Raw genomic sequence first — 27674 nt, 5'->3', positions numbered from 1 at the left:
CACCCACTCTTATCCGAAGACCTCTCCTCCTGCTTTGGTTAATATATAGTCGGGCATTCGAACCTTTTCTTACCCGCTTTTTACAAATTATGGTCGAACATTCACACCTACTTGCAGCCGAACACCTCCGCTCCCGCTTTTGATGGTGTATAGTCGGGCTTTCGAGCCTTTTCTTCCCCGGTTTTTACAAATTATGGTTGGACATTCAGACCTTGCAGCCGAAAACCTCCGCTCCCTCTTTTGATCATACATTGTCAGGCATTCGCACCTACTTGCAGCCGAATACTTCCGCTCCACCTTTTAGTGATGTATGGTTGGCATTTGCACCTTTTCTTACCCTTTCTTACCCTACTGATTGCTTAAGATTAAGTTGTTTTTTCTCAAACTACAACATTTTTTTAATTGTTGAAACTTGATTTGAAGTGGATAAATAAGGAGGACAAACAGTTTTAAGTCAGGCTGATAGAAGGAATTAATTTTATAGCAAAATCTGTATTTCGTCATATGTCGAGAGATGCTTATTGCTGAAGAAGTTCTTTCTCATTCTACAAAGTACAACGTTGTTTATCGTTGAAACTTGATTAGTCATGAATAAATATGAAGGACAAAGCAGTCTTAACTTGGTTAGAGTTAAGGAATTCGTTTTATAGGAGAATCCGAATTCGTGCATAACTCGTAAAATAGAGCTTATTTTCGGATTCCTGAAGAATGAGTCTGGTTCTTTCTCATAATACAAAGTTTGTTGTTTATTGTTGAAACTTCATCAGAAGTGAAGAAATAAATGAATGCCTATCAACAAATGTGGGATCTAAACTCTACTGCTTCCTCTAAAATAATTTCCTTTCTCAATTCAGAAATGTGTGTGTGTAAGTCACAACACCCGTGACACCAAAACGGCTTTCTTTTCTCTCTTTTCTCTACACTCTGCACTGTGAGCACACACACCAAATCAGAAAGGCTTTTTTCTCTCTTTTCTACATTATGGACTGTGGGGACACAAAACCGCTCTCTCTTTTTTTTTTTATCGTGTGCCAGGGTGTTGTCTCACGTATTAGATTGTGCTTAAGATACGAATGGGTTTATCAGTCACATCAGAATCCATACATACTGATCCTCCCGTAATAAAATGGTCGGATCTTATCAAACACACTTTGTTTGTTGTGACAATCAAGTCAGCGAAACAGCGTATACACGTCAAGACACTGAATCAAGTTTGCCACAAGAACTCATAAGTTTGGCAGTATTGCTCTGCCGTCAGCAATCATACATCCATTTTATTTTCGTGAGACATGTGCAGGCACCTGTTCATCTACTGTTCTATCACTATGAATTAGTTTATCTATTATCAATAAGGATACTTCTACAACTACTCTATCAAAGTATGTCCGGACTTCTTACGTTGTCAGTTGCTATATATGAATAAGTGGGTAGCTACTGACGAGCATTAAGCATGTCACACAGCCCAAACATATAACATTTCAGGACACACCACACAGTTAACAACCACAGTGAAGCGTGTCAAAGCCCAAACATGTAACATTCAACAGGACACTTACACAACACATTCAAATCAAACAGTCAGACAACATACAAGAACATATACCCCAGCCGGCATTGCTCCCTGCCTATTTTCCTACAGCTCACTATGTGTGCGCACACCTTTATTCACAAACTCTTCAACTTATACTCTTTTACCGAAGCTGCTACAGCTCGATTGGAATACCGAATAATCCTAATTCGGTGAATTTGACATCTGCCTTACATGTAACAGATTAGCGGTTTAGCAGTTTTAATTTAGTTTGAGTGAAGGAATTCATTTTATAGCAAAATCCGAAATCGTGAAGAACTCATGAAAGTAAGCTTATTCTCGAATTCCTGAAACTTTAGATTTGCTATTTCTTTTACTGCAAAGTACAACGTTGGTTTTTTTGTTTAAATCTTTCAAGACATGGTAAATATGAAGGACAAAGCAGTTTTAACATAGTTTGAGTGAAGGAATTCATTTTATTGATAAAATCCCAAGAGTCTGCTGAGAAAAGAGAGTGAATGCGAAGTAGACTTTAACACGGCTCTGGGAGCGAGCCGAGTGCGGGCTAACCGGGAGAATTGCTTGAAAGAAACGCGACACCGAATGAGCGGTCAGAACAAAGCCTCAATACGGTTTTCCCGTGGTGTTTTTGTTGCTGCCTTGTCTTTTGCACAGAGTAAAAGACAAGGCAGCCATCGAATAGGGCCCGATTGTTCCTACTTGGTCAGCCGAGGAGCAAGGGGGGGGGGGGGGGGGGGGGGGGGGGGAGAGCAAGTGTCTCAACCAAGCAAAGCTCACCATGGGGAAGGTGGCTATGCCAACTAGCCTTATGCCCTGCTCCCGACGTGACGGATAATCGTACTCTGGTTTCTCTTCATAACGTACAAGTCTTTCGTCTTTTACTAAAGACTTCATTACGGTGAAAAAAAAAATGTGAATGCCTCATAGAACACTAAAAGCGGAAATGTTGTAGTTTGAGAAAAAACAACTTAATCTTAAGCAATCAGTAGGGTACCAAAGGGTAAGAAAAGGTGCAAATGCCAACCATACATCACTAAAAGGTGGAGCGGAAGTATTCGGCTGCAAGTAGGTGCGAATGCCTGACAATGTATGATCAAAAGAGGGAGCGGAGGTTTTCGGCTGCAAGGTCTGAATGTCCAACCATAATTTGTAAAAACCGGGGAAGAAAAGGCTCGAAAGCCCGACTATACACCATCAAAAGCGGGAGCGGAGGTGTTCGGCTGCAAGTAGGTGTGAATGTTCGACCATAATTTGTAAAAAGCGGGTAAGAAAAGGTTTGAATGCCCGACTATATATTAACCAAAGCAGGAGGAGAGGTCTTTGGATAAGAGTGGGTGAGAATTTACAACCATAATCTATAAAATGCGGTGAAAAAAAAGGTGTGAATACCCCATAGAACACTAAAAGGTAGAGCGGAAGTGTTCGGCTGCAAGAAGGTGTGAATGTCCCACCATAGTTTGTAAAAAGCGGGTAAGAAAAGGTTCGAATGCCCGAACATACACCATCAAAGGAGGGAGCGGAGGTGTTCCGCTGTAAGAAGGTGTGAATGTCCGACCATAGTTGGCAAAAAGCAGGTAAGAAAAGGTTAAAATACCCGATTGTACACAATATATAGCGGGAGCAGAGTTGTTCCGCTACTAAAAGGTGTGAAAGTCCGACCATGGTTTGTAAAAAGCGGGTAAGAAAAGGTGCGAATGCCCGACAATGTATGATCAAAAGAGGGAGCGGAGGTTTTCGGCTGAAACAAGGTCTGAATGTCCATCCATAATTTGTAAAAATGGGGGAAGAAAAGGCTCGAAAGCCCGACTATACACCATCAACAGCTGGAGCGGAGGTGTTCAGCTGCAAGAAGGTCTAAATGTCCATCAATAATTGCTAGAAAACATGGAAGAGAATTTTCGAATATCAAACCACACATGATCATAAGCGGGTGAGGAGGTGTTCAAATGCAAGAAGGTGTGAATGTCCACCCATAATTACTGCAAAATGGGTAAGAAAAGGTACGAATGCCCAACCATACATCATCAAAAGCAGGAGTGGATGTGTTCGGCTACAAGAAGGTTTTAATGTCCGACCATAGTTTGTAAAAAGCGGGTAAGAAAAGGTTCGAATGCCCGAACATACACCATCAAAAGAGGGAGCGGAGGTGTTCCACTGTAAGAAGGTGTGAATGTCTGACCATAGTTGGTAAAAAGCGGGTAAGAAAAGGTGAAAATACCCGACTGTACACAATCAATAGCGGGAGCGGAGTTGTTCGGCTACTAAAAGGTGTGAAAGTCCGACCCTGGTTTGTAAAAAGCGGGTAAGAGAAGGTGAGACTGCCCGACAATGTATGATCAAAAGAGGGAGCGGAGGTTTTCGGCTGCAAGAAGGTCTGAATGTCCATCAATAATTGCTAGAAAACATGAAAGAAAATTTTCGAATATCAAACCACACATCATCATAAGCGGGAGAGGAGGTGTTCAGCTGCAAGAAGGTGTGAATGTCCGACAATAGTTTGTAAAAAATGGGTAAGAAAAAGTGCGAATGCTCAACCATACATCATCAAAAGCAGGAGTGGATGTGTTAGGCTAAAAGAAGGTTTGAATGTCCGACCATAGTTCTTATAATGCGGGTAAGAAAAGGTTCGAATGCCCGAACATACACCATCAAAAGAGGGAGCGGAGGTGTTCCGCTGTAAGACGGTGTGAATGTCCAACAAAAGTTGGTAAAAAGCGGGTAAGAAAAGGTTAAAATACCCGACTGTACACAATCAATAGCGGGAGCGGAGTTGTTCGGCTACAAGAAGGTGTGAAAGTCCGACCTTGGTTTGTAAAAAGCGGGTAAGAAAAGGTTCGAATGCCCGAATATATACCATCAAAAGCGGAAGCGGAGGTGTTCGGCTGCAAGAAGGTGTGAACGTCCAACCAAAGTTTGTAAAAAGCAGTGAAGAAAATTTTCGAAAATCAAACCAAACATAATCAAAAGCGGGAGCAGAGCTCTTCGACTGCAAGTAGGTGTGAATGTCAGATCATAATTTGCAAAAAGCTGATGAGAAAGGGTGAGAATGCCGGACCATACATCATCAAAAGCGGGAAAAGTGGTGTTCGGCTGCAAGTAGGTGTGAATGTCCAGCCATAATTACTCACAAACCGGTAAGAAAAGGTAGTATTGCCAGACCATACATTATCAAAGGGAGCGGAGGTGGTTCAGCTGCAAGGTGTGAATGTCTGACTAAAGTTTATAAAAAGCGGGTAAGACAAGGTGCGAATGCCTGACAATGTATGATCAAATGAGGGAGCGGAGGTTTTCGGCTGCAAGGTCTGAATGTACAACCATAATTTGTAAAAACCGGGGAAGAAAAGGCTCGAAAGCCCGACTATACACCTTCAAAAGCGGGAGCGGAGGTGTTCGGCTGCAAGTAGGTGTGAATGTTCGACCATAATTTGTAAAAAGCGGGTAAGAAAAGGTTTGAATGCCCGACTATATATTAACAAAAGCAGGAAGAGAGGACTTCGGATAAGAGTGGGTGAGAATTTCCAACCATAATCAATAAAATGCGGTGAAAAAAAAGGTGTGAATACCCCATAGAACACTAAAAGGTGGAGCAGAAGTGTTCGGCTGCAAGAAGGTGTGACTGTTCGACTATATTTGGTGAAAAGCAGGTGAAGCAAGGTCTGAATGTCCAACCTTACATCATCAAAAACGAGATCAGAGGTGTTTGGCTGCAAGAAGGCCATAGTTTGCCAAAAGCGGGTAAGCTGCGAATGACCGACTAAATATCAACAAAAGTGGGGGCGGAGGTCTTCGGATGCCAGTGGGTGTGAATATCCCACCATACAAGTATGGTGGAGAGGAAGCTGTGAATGGCCGACCATAGTAAAAAGCGGGTGAGAAAAGGTGCGAATGTCCAATCATACATGATCAAAACAGGGAGCGGAGGTGTTTGGCTGCGACAAGGTGTGTATGTCCACCCATAATTAATGAAAAGCGGGCAACAAGTAGGTTTGAATACCCATCATCAAAAGCAGGAGTGGATGTGTTCGGCTACAAGAAGGTTTGAATGTCTGACCATAGTTTGTAAAAAGCGGGTAAGAAAAGGTTCGAGTGCCCGAACATACACCATCAAAAGAGGGAGCGGAGGTGTTCCGCTGTAAGACGGTGTGAATGTCCAACAATAGTTGGTAAAAAGCGGGTAAGAAGAGGTTAAAATACCCGACTGTACACAATCAATAGCGGGAGCGGAGTTGTTCGGCTACAAGAAGGTGTGAAAGTCCGACCATGGTTTGTAAAAAGCGGGTAAGAAAAGGTGCGAATGCCCGACAATGTATGATCAAAACAGGGAGTGGAGGTTTTCGGCTGCAAGAAGGTCTGAATGTCCAACCATAATTTGTAAAAACCGGGGAAGAAAAGGCTCGAAAGCCCGACTATACACCATCAAAAGTGGGAGCGGAGGTGTTCAGCTTCAAGACGGTCTGAATGTCCATCAATAATTGCTAGAAAACATGAAAGAAAATTTTCGAATATCAAACTGCACATGATCATAAGCAGGAGAGGAGGTGTTCAGCTGCAAGAAGGTGTGAATGTCTACCCATAATTACTGAAAAATGGGTAAGAAAAGGTGCGAATGCCTAACCATACATCATCAAAAGAGGGAGCGGAGGTGTTCCGCTGTAAGACGGTGTGAATGTCCGACCATAGATGGTAAAAAGCGGGTAAGAAAAGGTTAAATTACCCGACTGTACACAATCAAAAGAGGGAGCGGAGTTGTTCAGCTAAGAGAAGGTGTGAAAGTCCGACCTTGGTTTGTAAAAAGCGGGTAAGAAAAGGTTCGTATGCCCGAATATACACCATCAAAAGCGGAAGCGGAGGTGTTCGGCTGCAAGATATTGTGAACGTCCGACCGAAGTTTGTAAAAAGCAGTTAAGAAAAGGTTCGAATATCTAACCAAACATAAGAATGAGTCTTTTCCGCTGTAGAATGCCCGACTATAGACCATCAAATGCGGGAGCGGAGGTGTTCGGCTCTGAGTAGGTGTTAATGTCCGACCATAATTGCTGAAGAATGTGTTAGAAAAGGTAAGAATGCTGGACCATACATCATCAAAAGCGGTAGAGGTGGTGTTCGGCTGCAAAAAGGTGTGACTGTTCGACTAAAGTTTGTAAAAAGTGGGTAAGACAAGGTGCGAATGCCTGACAATGTATGATCAAAAGCAGGAGCGGAGGTGTTCAGCTGCAAGAAGGTCTACATGTCCATCAATAATTGCTAGAAAACATGAAAGAAACTTTTCGAAAATCAAACCGCACATGATCATAAGTGGGATAGGAGGTGTTCAGCTTCAAGGTGTGAATGTCCACCCATAATTCCTGAAAAATGGGCAAAAAAAAGGTGTGAATGCCCAACCATACATCATCAAAAGCAGGAGTGGAAGTGTTCGGCTACAAGAAGGTGTGAACGTCCAACCAAAATATGTAAAAAGAAGTTAAGAAAAGGTTTGAATATCCAACCAAACATAATCAAAGCGGGAGCAGAGCTGTTCGACTGCAAGTAGGTGTGAATGTCAGATCATAATTTGCAAAAAGCTGATGAGAAAGGGTGTGAATGCCCGACTATACACCATCAAATGCGGGAGCGGAGTTGTTCGGCTGTGAGTAGGTGTGAATCTCCACCATAATTGCTGAAAAATTTGTTAGAAAAGGTAAAAATGCCGGTCCATACATCATCAAAAGCGAGAGAGGTTGTGTTCGGCTGCAAGTAGGTGTGAATGTCCAGCCATAATTACTCACAAACGGGTAAGAAAAGGTAGTATTGCCAGACCATATATGATCAAAACAGGGAGCGGAGGTGGTTCAGCTGCAAGAAGGTTTGAATGTCAAACTAAAGTTCAAATATATTAACAAAAGCGGGAGGAGAGGTCTTCGGATGAAAGTGGTTGAAAATTTCCAACCATAATGTATAAAATGCGGTGAAAAAAAAGGTGTGATAGAACACTAAAAGGTGGAGCGGAAGTGTTCGGCTGCAAGAAGGTGTGAATGTCCGACTATATTTGGTGAAAAGCAGGTGAAGAGAGGTCTGAATGCCCAACCTTACATCATCAAAAGCAAGATCAGAGTTGTTTGGCTGCAAGAAGGCCATAGTTTGCCAAAAGCGGGTAAGGTGCGAATGTCCGACTAAATATCAACAAAATTTGGGGCGGAGGTTTTCGGATGCAAGTGGGTGTGAATATCCCACCATACAAGTATGGTGGAGAGGAAGCTGTGAATAGCCGACCATAGTTTGGAAAAAGCGGGTAAGAAAAGGTTAAAATAACCGACTGTACACAATCAATAGCGGGAGCGGAGTTGTTCGGCTACTAAAAGGTGTGACAGTCCGACCATGGTTTGTAAAAAGCGGGTAAGAAAAGGTGCGAATGTCCGACAATGTATGATCAAAAGAGAGAGCGGAGGTTTTCGGATACACGAAGGTTTGAATGTCCTACCATAGTTTGTAAATAGCGGGTAAGAAAAGGTTCGAATGCCCGACTATACACCATAAAAAGCGGGAGCAGAGGTGTTCCGCTGTAAGACGGTGTGAATGTCCGACCATAGTTGGTAAAAAGCGGGTAAGAAAAGGTTAAAATACCCGACTGTACACAATCAATAGCGGGAGCGGAGTTGTTCGGCTACAAGAAGGTGTGAAAGTCCGACCATGGTTTGTAAAAAGCAGTTAAGAAAAGGTTCGAATATCCAACCAAACATAATCAAAAGCGGGAGCGGAGTTGTTCGGCTACTAAAAGGTGTGAAAGTCCGACCATGGTTTGTAAAAAGCGGGTAAGAAAAGGTGCGAATGCCCGACAATGTATGATCAAAAGAGGGAGTGGAGGTTTTCGGCTGCAAGAAGGTCTGAATGTCCAACCATAATTTGTAAAAACCGGGGAAGAAAAGGCTCGAAAGCCCGACTATACACCATCAAAAGTGGGAGCGGAGGTGTTCAGCTGCAAGACGGTCTGAATGTCCATCAATAATTGCTAGAAAACATGAAAGAAAATTTTCGAATATCAAACTGCACATGATCATAAGCGGGAGAGGAGGTGTTCAGCTGCAAGAAGGTGTGAATGTCTACCCATAATTACTGAAAAATGGGTAAGAAAAGGTGCGAATGCCTAACAATACATCATCAAAAGAGGGAGCGGAGGTGTTCCGCTGTAAGACGGTGTGAATGTCCGACCATAGATGGTAAAAAGCGGGTAAGAAAAGGTTAAATTACCCGACTGTACACAATCAAAAGAGGGAGCGGAGTTGTTCAGCTAAGAGAAGGTGTGAAAGTCCGACCTTAGTTTGTAAAAAGCGGGTAAGAAAAGGTTCGTATGCCTGAATATATACCATCAAAAGCGGAAGCGGAGGTGTTCGGCTGCAAGATATTGTGAACGTCCGACCAAAGTTTGTAAAAAGCAGTTAAGAAAAGGTTCGAATATCTAACCAAACATAATCAAAAGCGGGAGCAGAGCTGTTCGACTGCAAGTAGGTGTGAATAACAGATCATAATTTGTAAAAAGCTGATGGGAAAGGGTGAGAATGCCCGACTATACACTATCAAATGTGGGAGCGGAGGTGTTCGTCTGTGAGTAGGTGTGAATGTCCGACCATAATTGCTGAAAAATGTGTTAGAAAAGGTAAGAATGCCGGACCATATATCATCAAAAGCGGGAGAGGTTGTGTTCGGCTGCAAGAAGGTGTGAATGTCCAGCCATAATTACTCAAAAACGGGTAAGAAAAGGTACTATTGCCAGACCATATATGATCAAAACAGGGAGCGGAGGTGGTTCAGCTGCAAGAAGGTTTGAATGTCCGACTAAAGTTTGTAAAAAGTGGGTAAGACAAGGTGTGAATGCCCGACAATGTATGATCAAAAGAGGAGCGGAGGTTTTCGGCTGCAAGAAGGTCTGAATGTCCACCCATAATTACTGAAAAATGGGTAAGAAAAGGTGCGAAAGCCCAACCGCACATGATCATAAGTGGATGAGAAGGTGTTCGACTGCAAGTAGGTGTGAATGTAAGATCATAATTTGTAAAAAGCGGGTAAGAAAAGGTAAGAATGCCCAACCATAAATTATCAAAAGTGGCAGCAGAGTTTCGGCTGGTATTTATCAATGTCTAGATAGATTTTAACAAAAAAGAACGTTTGCAGTAAAAGAAAGTGCAAATCAAAAGTTTTAGGAATCCGAGAATAAGCTTATTTTCATGAGTTCTGCACGATTTCGGATTTTATGTATAAAATGAATTTCTTCACGCAAACTAAGTTAACACTGCTTTGTCCTTCATATGTACCCATTTCTACATATATTTCAAGCCTAAACTTCCTCATATTACCCTGAATGAGAAAGAGCCACACTTGTGATTAAGCCATACCTCCCTTTTGAGGAGTTCTGCATGATTTGGGATTTTATCTATAAAATCAATTCCTTCACTCAAACTATGTTAAAACGGCTTTTACCTTCATATTTATCAATGTCTCGATAGATTTAAACAAAAAAACAACGTTGTACTTTGCAATAAAAGAAAGAGCAAATCAAAAGTTTTAGGAATCCGAGAATAAGCTTATTTTCATGAGTTCTGGACGATTTCGGATTTTATGTATAAAATGAATTCATTCACTCAAACCAAGTTAAAACTGCTTTTTCCTTCATATTTATCAATGTCTAGATCGACTTCAACAAAGAACAACATTGTATTTTGCAGTAGAAGAAAGAGCAAAACTGAAGGATCAGGAATCCGAGAATAAGCTTCTTTTCATACGTTCTGCATGATTTGGGATTTTATGTATAAAATGAATTCCTCCACACAAACTAAGTTAACACTGCTTTGTCCTTCATATGTACCCATTTCTACATATATTTCAAGCATAAACTTCCTCATACTACCCTGAATGAGAAAGAACCACACTTGTGATTAAGCCATACGCCCCTTTTGAGGAGTTCTGCATGATTTGGGATTTTATCTATAAAATCAATTCCTTCACTCAAACTATGTTAAAACGGCTTTTACCTTCATATTTATCAATGTCTCGATAGATTTAAACAAAAAAACAACGTTGTACTTTGCAGTAAAAGAAAGAGCCAATCAAAAGTTTTAGGAATCCGAGAATAAGCTTATTTTCATGAGTTCTGCACGATTTCGGATTTTATGTATAAAATGAATTCATTCACTCAAACCAAGTTAAAACTGATTTTTCCTTCATATTTATCAATGTCTAGATCGACTTCAACAAAGAACAACATTGTATTTTGCAGTAGAAGAAAGAGCAACACTGAAGGATCAGGAATCCGAGAATAAGCTTATTTTCTTATGGGCAAGTGGGAACTGCTTTGTCCTTCATATTTATCAATGTGTAGATGGATTTCAACTTCTTCTACTGCAAAGTCCAATGTTTTTCTTTGTTGAAGTCGATCTAGACATTGATGAATATGGAAGGACAAAGCAGTTTTAACTTGGTTTGAGCAAAGCAATTCATTTTATAGCAAAATCCGAAATCGTGCAGAACTCATGAAAGCAGGCTTATACTCGGATTCCTGAAACTTTAGATTTGCTCTTTCTTTTACTGCAAAGTACAACGTTGTTTTTTTGTTTAAATATTTCTAGACATGGTAAATATGAAGGACAAATCAGTTTTAACATAGTTTGAGTGAAGTAATGCATTTTATAAGCAAAATCCCAAATCATGCAGAACTCACGAAATGCTTTTTCTCGCTTTTCACTGCTTTTTACAAACTTTGGTCGGACGTTCACACCTTCTTGCATCCGAACACCTCCGCTTCCGCTTTTGATGATGTATATTCAGGCATTCGAACCTTTTTTTACCCGCTTTTTACAAACCATTGTCGGACTTTCACACCTTCTTGCAGCCGAACACCACCTCTCCCGCTTTTGATGATGTATGGTCCAGTATTCTTACCTTTTCTAACACATTTTTCAGCAATTATGGTCGGACATTCACACCTACTCACAGCTGGACACCTCCGCTCCCGCTTTTGATCATACAATGTCGGGACATCGCTCCTTGTCTTACCAGCTTTTTACAAACTTTAGTCGAACATTCACACCTTCTTGCAGCTGAACACCTCCGCTCCCGCTTTTGATGATGTATAGTCGGGCTTTCGAGCCTTTTCTTACCCGGTTTTTACAAATTATGGTTGGACATTCAGACCTTGCAGCCGAACACCTCCGCTCTCTCTTTTGATCATACATTGTTGGGCATTCGCACCTTGTCTTACCCGCTTTTTACAAACTATAGTCAGACATTCACACCTTGCAGCTGAACCTCCGCTCCCTGTTTTGATCATGTATGGTCTGGCAATACTACCTTTTCTTCCCCCGTTTGTGAGTAATTATGGCTGGACATTCACACCTACTTGCAGTCGAACAGCTCTGCTCCCGCTTTTGATTATGTTTGGTTGGATATTCGAACCTTTTCTTAACTGCTTTTTACAAACCATGGTCGGACTTTCACACCTTCTTGTAGCCGAACAACTCCGCTCCCGCTATTGATTGTGTACAGTCGGGTATTTTAACCTTTTCTTACCCGCTTTTTACCAACTATGGTCGGACATTCACACCGTTTTACAGCGGAACACCTCCGCTCCCGCTTTTTATGGTGTATAGTCGGGCATTCGAACCTTTTCTTACCCGCTATTTACAAACTATGGTAGGACATTCAAACCTTCGTGTATCCGAAAACCTCCGCTCTCTCTTTTGATCATACATTGTCGGACATTCGCACCTTTTCTTACCCGCTTTTTACAAACCATGGTCGGACTGTCACACCTTTTAGTAGCCGAACAACTCCGCTCCCGCTATTGATTGTGTACAGTCGGGCATTCAAACCTTTTCTTACCCGCTTTTTCCAAACTATGGTCGGCTATTCACAGCTTCCTCTCCACCATACTTGTATGGTGGGATATTCACACCCACTTGCATCCGAAAACCTCCGCCCCAAATTTTGTTGATATTTAGTCGGACATTCGCACCTTACCCGCTTTTGGCAAACTATGGCCTTCTTGCAGCCAAACAACTCTGATCTTGCATTTGATGATGTAAGGTTGGGCATTCAGACCTTGCTTCACCTGCTTTTCACCAAATATAGTCGGACATTCACACCTTCTTGCAGCCGAACACTTCCGCTCCACCTTTTAGTGTTCTATCACACCTTTTTTTTCACCGCATTTTATACATTATGGTTGGAAATTTTCAACCACTTTCATCCGAAGACCTCTCCTCCCGCTTTTGTTAATATATTTGAACTTTAGTTTGACATTCAAACCTTCTTGCAGCTGAACCACCTCCGCTCCCTGTTTTGATCATATATGGTCTGGCAATACTACCTTTTCTTCCCCGTTTGTGAGTAATTATGGCTGGACATTCACACCTCTTGCAGCCGAACACAACCTCTCTCGCTTTTGATGATGTATGGACCGGCATTTTTACCTTTTCTAACACATTTTTCAGCAATTATGGTCGGAAATTCACACCTACTCACAGCCGAACAACTCCGCTCCCGCATTTGATGATGTATAGTCGGGCATTCTCACCCTTTCTCATCAGCTTTTTGCAAATTATGATCTGACATTCACACCTACTTGCAGTCAAACAGCTCTGCTCCCGCTTTTGATTATGTTTGGTTGGATATTGGAACCTTTTCTTAACTTCTTTTTACATATTTTGGTTGGACGTTCACACCTTCTTGTAGCCGAACACTTCCACTCCTGCTTTTGATGATGTATGGTTGGGCATTCACACCTTTTTTTTGCCCATTTTTCAGCAATTATGGGTGGACATTCACACCTTGCAGCTGAACACCTCCTATCCCACTTATGATCATGTGCGGTTTGATTTTCAAAAAGTTTCTTTCATGTTTTAAAGCAATTATTGATGGACATGTAGACCTTCTTGCAGCTGAACACCTCCGCTCCCGCTTTTGATCATACATTGTCAGGCATTCGCACCTTGTCTTACCCACTTTTTACAAACTTTAGTCGAACAGTCACAACTTTTTGCAGCCGAACACCACCTCTACCGCTTTTGATGATGTATGGTCCAGCATTCTTACCTTTTCTAACACATTCTTCAGCAATTATGGTCGGACATTCACACCTACTCAGAGCCGAACACCTCCGCTCCCGCATTAGATGGTCTATAGTCGGGCATTCTACAGCGGAAAAGACTCATTCTTAAGTTTGGTTAGATATTCGAACCTTTTCTTAACTGCTTTTTACAAACTTTGGTCGGACGTTCACAATATCTTGCAGCCGAACACCTCCGCTTCCGCTTTTGATGGTGTATATTCGGGCATACGAACCTTTTCTTACCCGCTTTTTACAAACCAAGGTCGGACTTTCACACCTTCTCTTAGCTGAACAACTCCGCTCCCTCTTTTGATTGTCTACAGTCGGGTAATTTAACCTTTTCTTACCCGCTTTTTACCATCTATGGTCGGACATTCACACCGTCTTACAGCGGAACACCTCCGCTCCCTCTTTTGATGATGTATGGTTAGGCATTTGCACCTTTTCTTACCCATTTTTCAGTAATTATGGGTAGACATTCACACCTTCTTGCAGCTGAACACCTCCTCTCCTGCTTATGATCATGTGCAGTTTGATATTCGAAAATTTTCTTTCATGTTTTCTAGCAATTATTGATGGACATTCAGACCGTCTTGAAGCTGAACACCGAAGACCTCTCCTCCTGCTTTGGTTAATATATAGTCGGGCATTCGAACCTTTTCTTACTCGCTTTTTACAAATTATGGTCGAACATTCACACCTACTTGCAGCCGAACACCTCCGCTCCCGCTTTTGATGGTGTATAGTCGGGCTTTCGAGCCTTTTCTTCCCCGGTTTTTACAAAATTATTGTTGGACATTCAGACCTTCTTGCAGCCGAAAACCTCCGCTCCCTCTTTTGATCATACATTGTCGGGCATTCGCACCTTTTCTTACCCGCTTTTTACAAACCATGGTCGGACTTTCACACCTTCTTGTAGCCGAACAACTCCGCTCCCGCTATTGATTGTGTACAGTCGGGTATTTTAACCTTTTCTTACCCGCTTTTTACCAACTATTGTTGGACATTCACACCGTCTAACAGTGGAACACCTCCGCTCCCTCTTTTGATGGTGTATGTTCGGGCACTCGAACCTTTTCTTACCCGCTTTTTACAAACTATGGTCAGACATTCAAACCTTCTTGTAGCCGAACACATCCACTCCTGCTTTTGATGATGGGTATTCAAACCTACTTGTTGCCCGCTTTTCATTAATTATGGGTGGACATACACACCTTGTCGCAGCCAAACACCTCCGCTCCCTGTTTTGATCATGTATGATTGGACATTCGCACCTTCTCTCACCCGCCTTTTACTATGGTCGGCTATTCACAGCTTCCTCTCCACCATACTTGTATGGTGGGATATTCACACCCACTTGCATCCGAAGACCTCCACCCCCACTTTTGTTGATATTTAGTCGGTCATTCGCAGCTTACCCGCTTTTGGCAAACTATGGCCTTCTTGCAGCCAAACACCTCTGATCTCGTTTTTGATGATGTAAGGTTGGGCATTCAGACCTTGCTTCACCTGCTTTTTACCAAATATAGTCGAACAGTCACACCTTCTTGCAGCCAAACACTTCTGCTCCACCTTTTAGTGTTCTATGGGGTATTCACACCTTTTTTTTCACCGCATTTTATTGATTATGGTTGGAAATTCTCACCCACTCTTATCCGAAGACCTCTCCTCCTGCTTTTGTTAATATATAGTCGGGCATTCAAACCTTTTCTTACCCGCTTTTTACAAATTATGGTCGAACATTCACACCTACTTGCAGCCGAACACCTCCGCTCCCGCTTTTGATGGTGTATAGTCGGGCTTTCGAGCCTTTTCTTCCCCGGCTTTTACAAATTATGGTTGTACATTCAGACCTTGCAGCCGAAAACCTCCGCTCCCTCATTTGATCATACATTGTCAGGCATTCGCACCTTGTCTTACCCGCTTTTTATAAACTTTAGTCAGACATTCACACCTTGCAGCGGAACCACCTCCGCTCCCTGTTTTGATAATGTATGGTCTGGCAATACTACCTTTTCTTACCGGTTTGTGAGTAATTATGGCTGGACATTCACACCTACTTGCAGCCGAACACCACTTTTCCCGCTTTTGAGGATGTATGGTCCGGCATTCTAGTCTTTTCTAACACATTTTTCAGCAATTATGGTTTGACATTCACACCTACTCACAGCCGAACACTTCCGCTCCCGCATTTGATGGTGTATAGTCGGGCATTCTCACCCTTTCTCATCAGCTTTTTGCAAATTATTCTCTGACATTCACACCTACTTGCAGTCGAACAGCTCTGCTCCCGCTTTTGATTATGTTTGGTTGGATATTCGAAACTTTTCTTCACTGCTTTTTACAAACTTTGGTTGGACGTTCACAACTTCTTGCAGCCGAACACCTCCGCTTCCGCTTTTGATGGTATATATTCGGGCATTCGAACCTTTTCTTACCCGCTTTTTACAAACCATGGTCGGACTTTCACACCTTCTTGTAGCCGAACAACTCCGCTCCCGCTATTGATTGTGTACAGTTGGGTATTTTAACCTTTTCTTACCCGCTTTTTACCAACTATTGTTGGAAATTCACACCGTCTTACAGTGGAACACCTCCGCTCCCTCTTTTGATGGTGTATAGTCGGGCATTCGAACCTTTTCTTACCCGCATTTTACGAACTATGGTCGGACATTCACACCTTCTTGCAGCTGAACACCTCCTCTCCCGCTTATGATGATGTGTGGTTTGATATTCGAAAATTTTCTTTCATGTTTTCTAGCAATTATTGATGGACATTCAGACCTTCTTGCAGCTGAACACCTCCGCTCCCGCTTTTGATGATGTATAGTCGGGCTTTCGAGCCTTTTCTTCCCCGGTTTTTACAAAATTATTGTTGGACATTCAGACCTTCTTGCAGCCGAAAACCTCCGCTCCCTCTTTTGATCATACATTGTCGGGCATTCGCACCTTCTCTTACCCGCTTTTTACAAACCAGGGTCGGACTTTCACACCTTTTAGTAGCCGAACAACTCCGCTCCCGCTATTGATTGTGTACAGTCGGGTATTTTCACCTTTTACCCGCTTTTTACCAACTATGGTCAGACATTCACACCTTCTTACAGTGGAACACCTCCGCTCCCTCTTTTGATGGTGTATGTTCGGGCATTTGAACCTTTTCTTACCCGCTTTTTACAAACTATGGTCGGACATTAAAACCTTCTTGTAGCCGAACACATCCACTCCTGCTTTTGATGATGTATGGTTGGGCATTTGTACCTTTTCTTACCCATTTTGCAGTAATTATGGGTGGACATTCACACCTTTTTGCATTTTAACACCTCCTCTCCCGCTTATGATCATGTGCGGTTTGATATTCGAAAATTCTCTTCCATGTTTTCTAGCAATTATTGATGGACATTCAGACCTTCTTGCAGCTGAACACCTCCGCTCCAGCTGTTGATGGTGTATAGTCGGGCTTTCGAGCCTTTTCTTCCCCGATTTTTACAAATTATGGATGGACATTCAGACCTTCTTTCAGCCGAAAACCTCCGCTCCCTCTTTTGATCATACATTGTCGGGCATTCGCACCTTTTCTTACCCGCTTTTTACAATTCATGGTCGGACTTTCACACCTTTTAGTAGCGGAACAACTCTGCTCCCGCTATTGATTGTGTACAATAGGGTATTTTAACCTTTTCTTACCTGCTTTTTGCCAATTATGGTTGGACATTCACACCTTCTTACAGCGGAACACCTCCGCTCCCTCCTTTGATGGTGTATGTTCGGGCATTCGAACCTTTTCTTACCCGCTTTTTACAAACTATGGTCAGACATTCACACCTTCTTGCAGCCGAACACTTCCGCTCTACCTTTTAGTGTTCTATGGGGTATTCACACCTTTTTTTTCACCGCATTTTATAGATTATGGTCGTTCCTTCTCACCCACTCTTATCCGAAGACCTCTCCTCCTGCTTTGGTTAATATATAGTCGGGCATTCGAACCTTTTCTTACCCGCTTTTTACAAATTATGGTCGAACATTCACACCTACTTGCAGCCGAACACCTCCGCTCCCGCTTTTGATGGTGTATAGTCGGGCTTTCGAGCCTTTTCTTCCCCGGTTTTTACAAATTATGGTTGGACATTCAGACCTTGCAGCCGAAAACCTCCGCTCCCTCTTTTGATCATACATTGTCAGGCATTCGCACCTACTTGCAGCCGAATACTTCCGCTCCACCTTTTAGTGATGTATGGTTGGCATTTGCACCTTTTCTTACCCTTTCTTACCCTACTGATTGCTTAAGATTAAGTTGTTTTTTCTCAAACTACAACATTTTTTTAATTGTTGAAACTTGATTTGAAATGGATAAATAAGGAGGACAAACAGTTTTAAGTCAGGCTGATAGAAGGAATTAATTTTATAGCAAAATCTGTATTTCGTCATATGTCGAGAGATGCTTATTGCTGAAGAAGTTCTTTCTCATTCTACAAAGTACAACGTTGTTTATCGTTGAAACTTGATTAGTCATGAATAAATATGAAGGACAAAGCAGTCTTAACTTGGTTAGAGTTAAGGAATTCGTTTTATAGGAGAATCCGAATTCGTGCATAACTCGTAAAATAGAGCTTATTTTCGGATTCCTGAAGAATGAGTCTGGTTCTTTCTCATAATACAAAGTTTGTTGTTTATTGTTGAAACTTCATCAGAAGTGAAGAAATAAATGAATGCCTATCAACAAATGTGGGATCTAAACTCTACTGCTTCCTCTAAAATAATTTCCTTTCTCAATTCAGAAATGTGTGTGTGTAAGTCACAACACCCGTGACACCAAAACGGCTTTCTTTTCTCTCTTTTCTCTACACTCTGCACTGTGAGCACACACACCAAATCAGAAAGGCTTTTTTCTCTCTTTTCTACATTATGGACTGTGGGGACACAAAACCGCTCTCTCTTTTTTTTTTTGATTGTGTGCCAGGGCGTTGTCTCACGTATTAGATTATGCTTACGATACGAATGGGTTTATCAGCCACATCAGAATCCATACATACTGATCCTCCCGTAATAAAATGGTCGGATCTTATCAAACACACTTTGTTTCTTGTGACAATCAAGTCAGCGAAACAGCGTACACACGTCAAGACACTGAATCAAGTTTGCCACAAGAACTCATAAGTTTGGCAGTATTGCTCTGCCGTCAGCAATCATACACCCATTTTATTTTCATGAGACATGTGCAGGCACCTGTTCATCTACTGTTCTATCACTATGAATTAGTTTATCTATTATCAATAAGGATACTTCTACAACTACTATCAAAGTATGTCCAGACTTCTTATGTTGTCAGTTGCTATATATGAATAAGTGGGTAGCTACTGACAAGCATTAAGCATGTCACACAGCCCAAACATATAACATTTCAGGACACACCACACAGTTAACAACCACAGTGAAGTGTCAAAGCCCAAACATGTAACATTCAACAGGACACTTACACAACACATTCAAATCAAACAGTCAGACAACATACAAGAACATATACCCCAGCCGGCATTGCTCCCTGCCTATTTTCCTACAGCTCACTATGTGTGCGCACACCTTTATTCACAAACTCTTCAACTTATACTCTTTTACCAAAGCTGCTACAGCTCGATTGGCCGAATACCCTTAGATCCTATTTCGGTGAATTTGACATCTGCCTTACATGTAACAGATTAGCGGTTTAGCAGTTTTAATTTAGTTTGAGTGAAGGAATTCATTTTATAGCAAAATCCGAAATCGTGAAGAACTCATGAAAGTAAGCTTATTCTCGGATTCCTGAAACTTTAGATTTGCTCTTTCTTTTACTGCAAAGTACAACGTTGTTTTTTTTTTGTTTAAATCTTTCTAGACATGGTAAATATGAAGGACAAAGCAGTTTTAACATAGTTTGAGTGAAGGAATTCATTTTATAGATAAAATCCCAAGAGTCTGCTGAGAAAAGAGAGTGAATGCGAAGTAGACTTTAACACGGCTCTGGGAGCGAGCCGAGTGTGGGCTAACCGGGAGAATTGCTTGAAAGAAACGCGACACCGAATGAGCGGTCAGAACAAAGCCTCAATACGGTGTTCCCGTGGTGTTTTTGTTGCTGCCTTGTCGATTGCACAGGGGCAAGCGTTTCAACCAAGCAACACTCACCATGGGGAAGGTGGCTATGGCAACTAGCCTGATGCCCTGCTCCCGCAGTGACGGATAATCGTACTCTGGTTTCTCTTCATAACATACAAGTCTTTCGCCTTTTACTAAAGACTTTCGTGGAGAGCAGCACTAATGAGTTGTTTCTATTTTTGGCAGGCTTTACCTTTGCGGGTGAAGCCTTTTCTGTCTGTGCAAAAGAAATCTTGTTACTGTGCAGAGTGACTTCTCTGAGTAGAGTCGCCTTACTTGTTGCGATTGTGCCGATGTTCGAAGCTGGAGTGCAAAGTTGTTGCTTGAATGGTGCTTGCTGGAGCATGCGGGAGTGCAAAGTTATACCATTTAAAAGGGCTGAAGAGTGCTCAGTGCAGCGGGTGGGCGGAGGTGCAACGTGACACTCTGGCCACCTATGGCCATAAAAAAAACACTGCTACAAGTGCGCATTGTGCCAGCAAGGACCCTCGGACCTGAAACAGTGGACAGTTATCGCTTCTCGGCCTTTTGGCTAAGATCAAGTGTAGTATCTGTTCTTATCAGTTTAATATGTCCTTTATACGAGGACTACATATTAAATGGATTTTTAAGAATAGGAGTTGAAAAAGAAGCTTGCTCCGTTCACTCCAAGCATCGACCCAGTACTGCAGTGCCGCTGGGAACGGTGCGCTCTTCTCTGCTCTTGTGAAAAAGCAAACAGCGGTGCAGGATGGACGTTTCAGGGAGCCCAAGATGAAACTTTCTTTTAATCTGCTGAGAAAAGAGAGTGAATGCGAAGTAGACTTTAACACAGCTCTGGGAGCGAGCCGAGTGTGGGCTAACCGGGAGAATTGCTTGAAAGAAACGCAACACCGAATGAGTGGTCAGAACAAAGCCTCAATACGGTGTTCCCGTGGTGTTTGTGGCTGCCTTGTCTTTTGCACAGAGTAAAAGACAAGGCAGCCATCGAATAGGGCCCGATTGTTCCTACTTGGTCAGCCGAGGAGCAAGGGGGGGGAGCAAGCGTCTCAACCAAGCAAATCTCACCAAGTAGGAACAATCGGGCCCTATTCGATGGCTGCAACACCTGAAAGAGATATTGATGCGAGACCCGATCAAAAGCTTTTTCAAAGTCTAAATTTAAGATGACAAGCCGGGTATTTCTGTCTCTAGCGTAATCAATGATGTCTCGAATCAGTACGAGGCTGTCGGTGAGTTGTCTCTCTGAGATGGCACAAGCCTGGTCTGGGTGAATTACCTCCTCTAAAACAGAGGACATCCGTGTCGTTAAAACCTTGCTAAAAAGTTTACAGTCAAAGTTTAAAAGTGTGATGGGCCTCCAATTCTTTAGGTCAGTCTTATCATTTTTATCAGAAGTGAAGAAATAAATGAATGCCTATCAACAAATGTGGGATCTAAACTCTAGTGCTTCCTCTAAAATAATTTCCTTTCTCAATTTAGAAATGTGTGTGTGTAAGTCACAACACCCGTGACACCAAAACGGCTTTCTTTTCTCTACACTCTGCACTATGAGCACACACACCAAATCAGAAAGGCTTTTTTCTCTCTTTTCTACATTATGGACTGTGGGGACACAAAACCGCTCTCTCTTTTTTTTTTTATCGTGTGCCAGGGTGTTGTCTCACGTATTAGATTGTGCTTAAGATACGAATGGGTTTATCAGTCACATCAGAATCCATACATACTGATCCTCCCGTAATAAAATGGTCGGATCTTATCAAACACACTTTGTTTCTTGTGACAATCAAGTCAGCGAAACAGCGTATACACGTCAAGACACTGAATCAAGTTTGCCACAAGAACTCATAAGTTTGGCCGTATTGCTCTGCCGTCAGCAATCATACATCCATTTTATTTTCGTGAGACATGTGCAGGCACCTGTTCATCTACTGTTCTATCACTATGAATTAGTTTATCTATTATCAATAAGGATACTTCTACAACTACTCTATCAAAGTATGTCCGGACTTCTTACGTTGTCAGTTGCTATATATGAATAAGTGGGTAGCTACTGACGAGCATTAAGCATGTCACACAGCCCAAACATATAACATTTCAGGACACACCACACAGTTAACAACCACAGTGAAGCGTGTCAAAGCCCAAACATGTAACATTCAACAGGACACTTACACAACACATTCAAATCAAACAGTCAGACAACATACAAGAACATATACCCCAGCCGGCATTGCTCCCTGCCTATTTTCCTACAGCTCACTATGTGTGCGCACACCTTTATTCACAAACTCTTCAACTTATACTCTTTTACCGAAGCTGCTACAGCTCGATTGGAATACCGAATAATCCTAATTCGGTGAATTTGAAATCTGCCTTACATGTAACAGATTAGCGGTTTAGCAGTTTTAATTTAGTTTGAGTGAAGGAATTCATTTTATAGCAAAATCCGAAATCGTGAAGAACTCATGAAAGTAAGCTTATTCTCGAATTCCTGAAACTTTAGATTTGCTATTTCTTTTACTGCAAAGTACAACGTTGGTTTTTTGTTTAAATCTTTCAAGACATGGTAAATATGAAGGACAAAGCAGTTTTAACATAGTTTGAGTGAAGGAATTCATTTTATTGATAAAATCCCAAGAGTCTGCTGAGAAAAGAGAGTGAATGCGAAGTAGACTTTAACACGGCTCTGGGAGCGAGCCGAGTGCGGGCTAACCGGGAGAATTGCTTGAAAGAAACGCAACACCGAACACTAGCCTTATGCCCTGCTCCCGCCGTGACGGATAATCGTACTCTGGTTTCTCTTCATAACGTACAAGTCTTTCGCCTTTTACTAAAGACTTCATTACGGTGAAAAAAAATATGTGAATGCCTCATAGAACACTAAAAGCGGAAATGTTGTAGTTTGAGAAAAAACAACTTAATCTTAAGCAATCAGTAGGGTACCAAAGGGTAAGAAAAGGTGCAAATGCCAACCATACATCACTAAAAGGTGGAGCGGAAGTATTCGGCTGCAAGTAGGTGCGAATGCCTGACAATGTATGATCAAAAGAGGGAGCGGAGGTTTTCGGCTGCAAGGTCTGAATGTCCAACCATAATTTGTAAAAACCGGGGAAGAAAAGGCTCGAAAGCCCGACTATACACCATCAAAAGCGGGAGCGGAGGTGTTCGGCTGCAAGTAGGTGTGAATGTTCGACCATAATTTGTAAAAAGCGGGTAAGAAAAGGTTCGAATTCCCGACTATATATTAACCAAAGCAGGAGGAGAGGTCTTCGGATAAGAGTGGGTGAGAATTTACAACCATAATCTATAAAATGCGGTGAAAAAAAAGGTGTGAATACCCCATAGAACACTAAAAGGTAGAGCGGAAGTGTTCGGCTGCAAGAAGGTGTGAATGTCCCACCATAGTTTGTAAAAAGCGGGTAAGAAAAGGTTCGAATGCCCGAACATACACCATCAAAGGAGGGAGCGGAGGTGTTCCGCTGTAAGAAGGTGTGAATGTCCGACCATAGTTGGCAAAAAGCAGGTAAGAAAAGGTTAAAATACCCGATTGTACACAATATATAGCGGGAGCAGAGTTGTCCCGCTACTAAAAGGTGTGAAAGTCCGACCATGGTTTGTAAAAAGCGGGTAAGAAAAGGTGCGAATGCCCGACAATGTATGATCAAAAGAGGGAGCGGAGGTTTTCGGCTGAAACAAGGTCTGAATGTCCATCCATATTTTGTAAAAATCTGGGAAGAAAAGGCTCGAAAGCCCGACTATACACCATCAACAGCTGGAGCGGAGGTGTTCAGCTGCAAGAAGGTCTGAATGTCCATCAATAATTGCTAGAAAACATGGAAGAGAATTTTCGAATATCAAACCACACATGATCATAAGCGGGAGAGGAGGTGTTCAAATGCAAGAAGGTGTGAATGTCCACCCATAATTACTGCAAAATGGGTAAGAAAAGGTACGACTGCCCAACCATACATCATCAAAAGCAGGAGTGGATGTGTTCGGCTACAAGAAGGTTTTAATGTCCGACCATAGTTTGTAAAAAGCGGGTAAGAAAAGGTTCGAATGCCCGAACATACACCATCAAAAGAGGGAGCGGAGGTGTTCCACTGTAAGAAGGTGTGAATGTCTGACCATAGTTGGTAAAAAGCGGGTAAGAAAAGGTGAAAATACCCGACTGTACACAATCAATAGCGGGAGCGGAGTTGTTCGGCTACTAAAAGGTGTGAAAGTCCGACCCTGGTTTGTAAAAAGCGGGTAAGAGAAGGTGAGACTGCCCGACAATGTATGATCAAAAGAGGGAGCGGAGGTTTTCGGCTGCAAGAAGGTCTGAATGTCCATCAATAATTGCTAGAAAACATGAAAGAAAATTTTCGAATATCAAACCACACATCATCATAAGCGGGAGAGGAGGTGTTCAGGTGCAAGAAGGTGTGAATGTCCGACAATAGTTTGTAAAAAATGGGTAAGAAAAAGTGCGAATGCTCAACCATACATCATCAAAAGCAGGAGTGGATGTGTTCGGCTAAAAGAAGGTTTGAATGTCCGACCATAGTTCTTATAATGCGGGTAAGAAAAGGTTCGAATGCCCGAACATACACCATCAAAAGAGGGAGCGGAGGTGTTCCGCTGTAAGACGGTGTGAATGTCCAACAAAAGTTGGTAAAAAGCGGGTAAGAAAAGGTTAAAATACCCGACTGTACACAATCAATAGCGGGAGCGGAGTTGTTCGGCTACAAGAAGGTGTGAAAGTCCGACCTTGGTTTGTAAAAAGCGGGTAAGAAAAGGTTCGAATGCCCGAATATATACCATCAAAAGCGGAAGCGGAGGTGTTCGGCTGCAAGAAGGTGTGAACGTCCGACCAAAGTTTGTAAAAAGCAGTGAAGAAAATTTTCGAAAATCAAACCAAACATAATCAAAAGCGGGAGCAGAGCTCTTCGACTGCAAGTAGGTGTGAATGTCAGATCATAATTTGCAAAAAGCTGATGAGAAAGGGTGAGAATGCCCGACTATACACCATCAAATGCGGGAGTGGAGGTGTTCGGCTGTGAGTAGGTGTGAATGTCAAACCATAATTGCTGAAAAATGTGTTAGAAAAGACTAGAGTGCCGGACCATACATCATCAAAAGCGGGAAAAGTGGTGTTCGGCTGCAAGTAGGTGTGAATGTCCAGCCATAATTACTCACAAACCGGTAAGAAAAGGTAGTATTGCCAGACCATACATTATCAAAGGGAGCGGAGGTGGTTCAGCTGCAAGGTGTGAATGTCTGACTAAAGTTTATAAAAAGCGGGTAAGACAAGGTGCGAATGCCTGACAATGTATGATCAAATGAGGGAGCGGAGGTTTTCGGCTGCAAGGTCTGAATGTACAACCATAATTTGTAAAAACCGGGGAAGAAAAGGCTCGAAAGCCCGACTATACACCATCAAAAGCGGGAGCGGAGGTGTTTGGCTGCAAGTAGGTGTGAATGTTCGACCATAATTTGTAAAAAGCGGGTAAGAAAAGGTTTGAATGCCCGACTATATATTAACAAAAGCAGGAAGAGAGGTCTTCGGATAAGAGTGGGTGAGAATTTCCAACCATAATCAATAAAATGCGGTGAAAAAAAAGGTGTGAATACCCCATAGAACACTAAAAGGTGGAGCAGAAGTGTTCGGCTGCAAGAAGGTGTGACTGTTCGACTATATTTGGTGAAAAGCAGGTGAAGCAAGGTCTGAATGCCCAACCTTACATCATCAAAAACGAGATCAGAGGTGTTTGGCTGCAAGAAGGCCATAGTTTGCCAAAAGCGGGTAAGCTGCGAATGACCGACTAAATATCAACAAAAGTGGGGGCGGAGGTCTTCGGATGCCAGTGGGTGTGAATATCCCACCATACAAGTATGGTGGAGAGGAAGCTGTGAATGGCCGACCATAGTAAAAAGCGGGTGAGAAAAGGTGCGAATGTCCAATCATACATGATCAAAACAGGGAGCGGAGGTGTTTGGCTGCGACAAGGTGTGTATGTCCACCCATAATTAATGAAAAGCGGGCAACAAGTAGGTTTGAATACCCATCATCAAAAGCAGGAGTGGATGTGTTCGGCTACAAGAAGGTTTGAATGTCTGACCATAGTTTGTAAAAAGCGGGTAAGAAAAGGTTCGAGTGCCCGAACATACACCATCAAAAGAGGGAGCGGAGGTGTTCCGCTGTAAGACGGTGTGAATGTCCAAAAATAGTTGGTAAAAAGCGGGTAAGAAAAGGTTAAAATACCCGACTGTACACAATCAATAGCGGGAGCGGAGTTGTTCGGCTACAAGAAGGTGTGAAAGTCCGACCATGGTTTGTAAAAAGCGGGTAAGAAAAGGTGCGAATGCCCGACAATGTATGATCAAAACAGGGAGTGGAGGTTTTCGGCTGCAAGAAGGTCTGAATGTCCAACCATAATTTGTAAAAACCGGGGAAGAAAAGGCTCGAAAGCCCGACTATACACCATCAAAAGTGGGAGCAGAGGTGTTCAGCTTCAAGACGGTCTGAATGTCCATCAATAATTGCTAGAAAACATGAAAGAAAATTTTTGAATATCAAACTGCACATGATCATAAGCAGGAGAGGAGGTGTTCAGTTGCAAGAAGGTGTGAATGTTTACCCATAATTACTGAAAAATGGGTAAGAAAAGGTGCGAATGCCTAACCATACATCATCAAAAGAGGGAGCGGAGGTGTTCCGCTGTAAGACGGTGTGAATGTCCGACCATAGATGGTAAAAAGCGGGTAAGAAAAGGTTAAATTACCCGACTGTACACAATCAAAAGAGGGAGCGGAGTTGTTCAGCTAAGAGAAGGTGTGAAAGTCCGACCTTGGTTTGTAAAAAGCGGGTAAGAAAAGGTTCGTATGCCCGAATATACACCATCAAAAGCGGAAGCGGAGGTGTTCGGCTGCAAGATATTGTGAACGTCCGACCGAAGTTTGTAAAAAGCAGTTAAGAAAAGGTTCGAATATCTAACCAAACATAAGAATGAGTCTTTTCCGCTGTAGAATGCCCGACTATAGACCATCAAATGCGGGAGCGGAGGTGTTCGGCTCTGAGTAGGTGTTTATGTCCGACCATAATTGCTGAAGAATGTGTTAGAAAAGGTAAGAATGCTGGACCATACATCATCAAAAGCGGTAGAGGTGGTGTTCGGCTGCAAAAAGGTGTGACTGTTCGACTAAAGTTTGTAAAAAGTGGGTAAGACAAGGTGCGAATGCCTGACAATGTATGATCAAAAGCGGGAGCGGAGGTGTTCAGCTGCAAGAAGGTCTACATGTCCATCAATAATTGCTAGAAAACATGAAAGAAACTTTTCGAAAATCAAACCGCACATGATCATAAGTGGGATAGGAGGTGTTCAGCTGCAAGGTGTGAATGTCCACCCATAATTCCTGAAAAATGGGCAAAAAATAGGTGTGAATTCCCAACCATACATCATCAAAAGCAGGAGTGGAAGTGTTCGGCTACAAGAAGGTGTGAACGTCCAACCAAAATATGTAAAAAGAAGTTAAGAAAAGGTTTGAATATCCAACCAAACATAATCAAAGCGGGAGCAGAGCTGTTCGACTGCAAGTAGGTGTGAATGTCCAGCCATAATTACTCACAAACGGGTAAGAAAAGGTAGTATTGCCAGACCATATATGATCAAAACAGGGAGCGGAGGTGGTTCAGCTGCAAGAAGGTTTGAATGTCAAACTAAAGTTCAAATATATTAACAAAAGCGGGAGGAGAGGTCTTCGGATGAAAGTGGTTGAAAATTTCCAACCATAATGTATAAAATGCGGTGAAAAAAAAGGTGTGATAGAACACTAAAAGGTGGAGCGGAAGTGTTCGGCTGCAAGAAGGTGTGAATGTCCGACTATATTTGGTGAAAAGCAGGTGAAGAGAGGTCTGAATGCCCAACCTTACATCATCAAAAGCAAGATCAGAGTTGT

At 42.4% G+C, this 27674-nt stretch overlaps 2 non-coding genes and 1 pseudogene across 2 annotated transcripts; all 3 read left to right on the top strand.

Annotated features, from left to right (window-relative positions):
- Positions 1 to 19841: 19841 nt before the first annotated feature.
- On the top strand, positions 19842 to 19955 carry LOC140310708 (U5 spliceosomal RNA). The gene has a single exon (XR_011916753.1). It is a non-coding gene; the product is annotated as a U5 spliceosomal RNA (small nuclear RNA).
- A 308-nt stretch (positions 19956 to 20263) lies between these two features.
- Positions 20264 to 20447, top strand: LOC140310375 (U2 spliceosomal RNA). The gene has a single exon (XR_011916452.1). It is a non-coding gene; the product is annotated as a U2 spliceosomal RNA (small nuclear RNA).
- A 2072-nt stretch (positions 20448 to 22519) lies between these two features.
- Positions 22520 to 22608, top strand: LOC140310850 (U5 spliceosomal RNA; annotated as a pseudogene).
- The last annotated feature ends 5066 nt before the right edge of the window (positions 22609 to 27674 follow it).

The sequence above is a fragment of the Leuresthes tenuis genome, unplaced genomic scaffold (genome assembly GCF_036924035.1).
Source record: "Leuresthes tenuis unplaced genomic scaffold, fLeuTen1.0.hap1 SCAF_6, whole genome shotgun sequence".
In the NCBI taxonomy this organism is placed as follows: domain Eukaryota; kingdom Metazoa; phylum Chordata; class Actinopteri; order Atheriniformes; family Atherinopsidae; genus Leuresthes; species Leuresthes tenuis.
The sequence above is the reverse complement of the archived record's forward strand: the minus strand, read 5'-3'. Positions and strand labels throughout refer to the sequence as shown.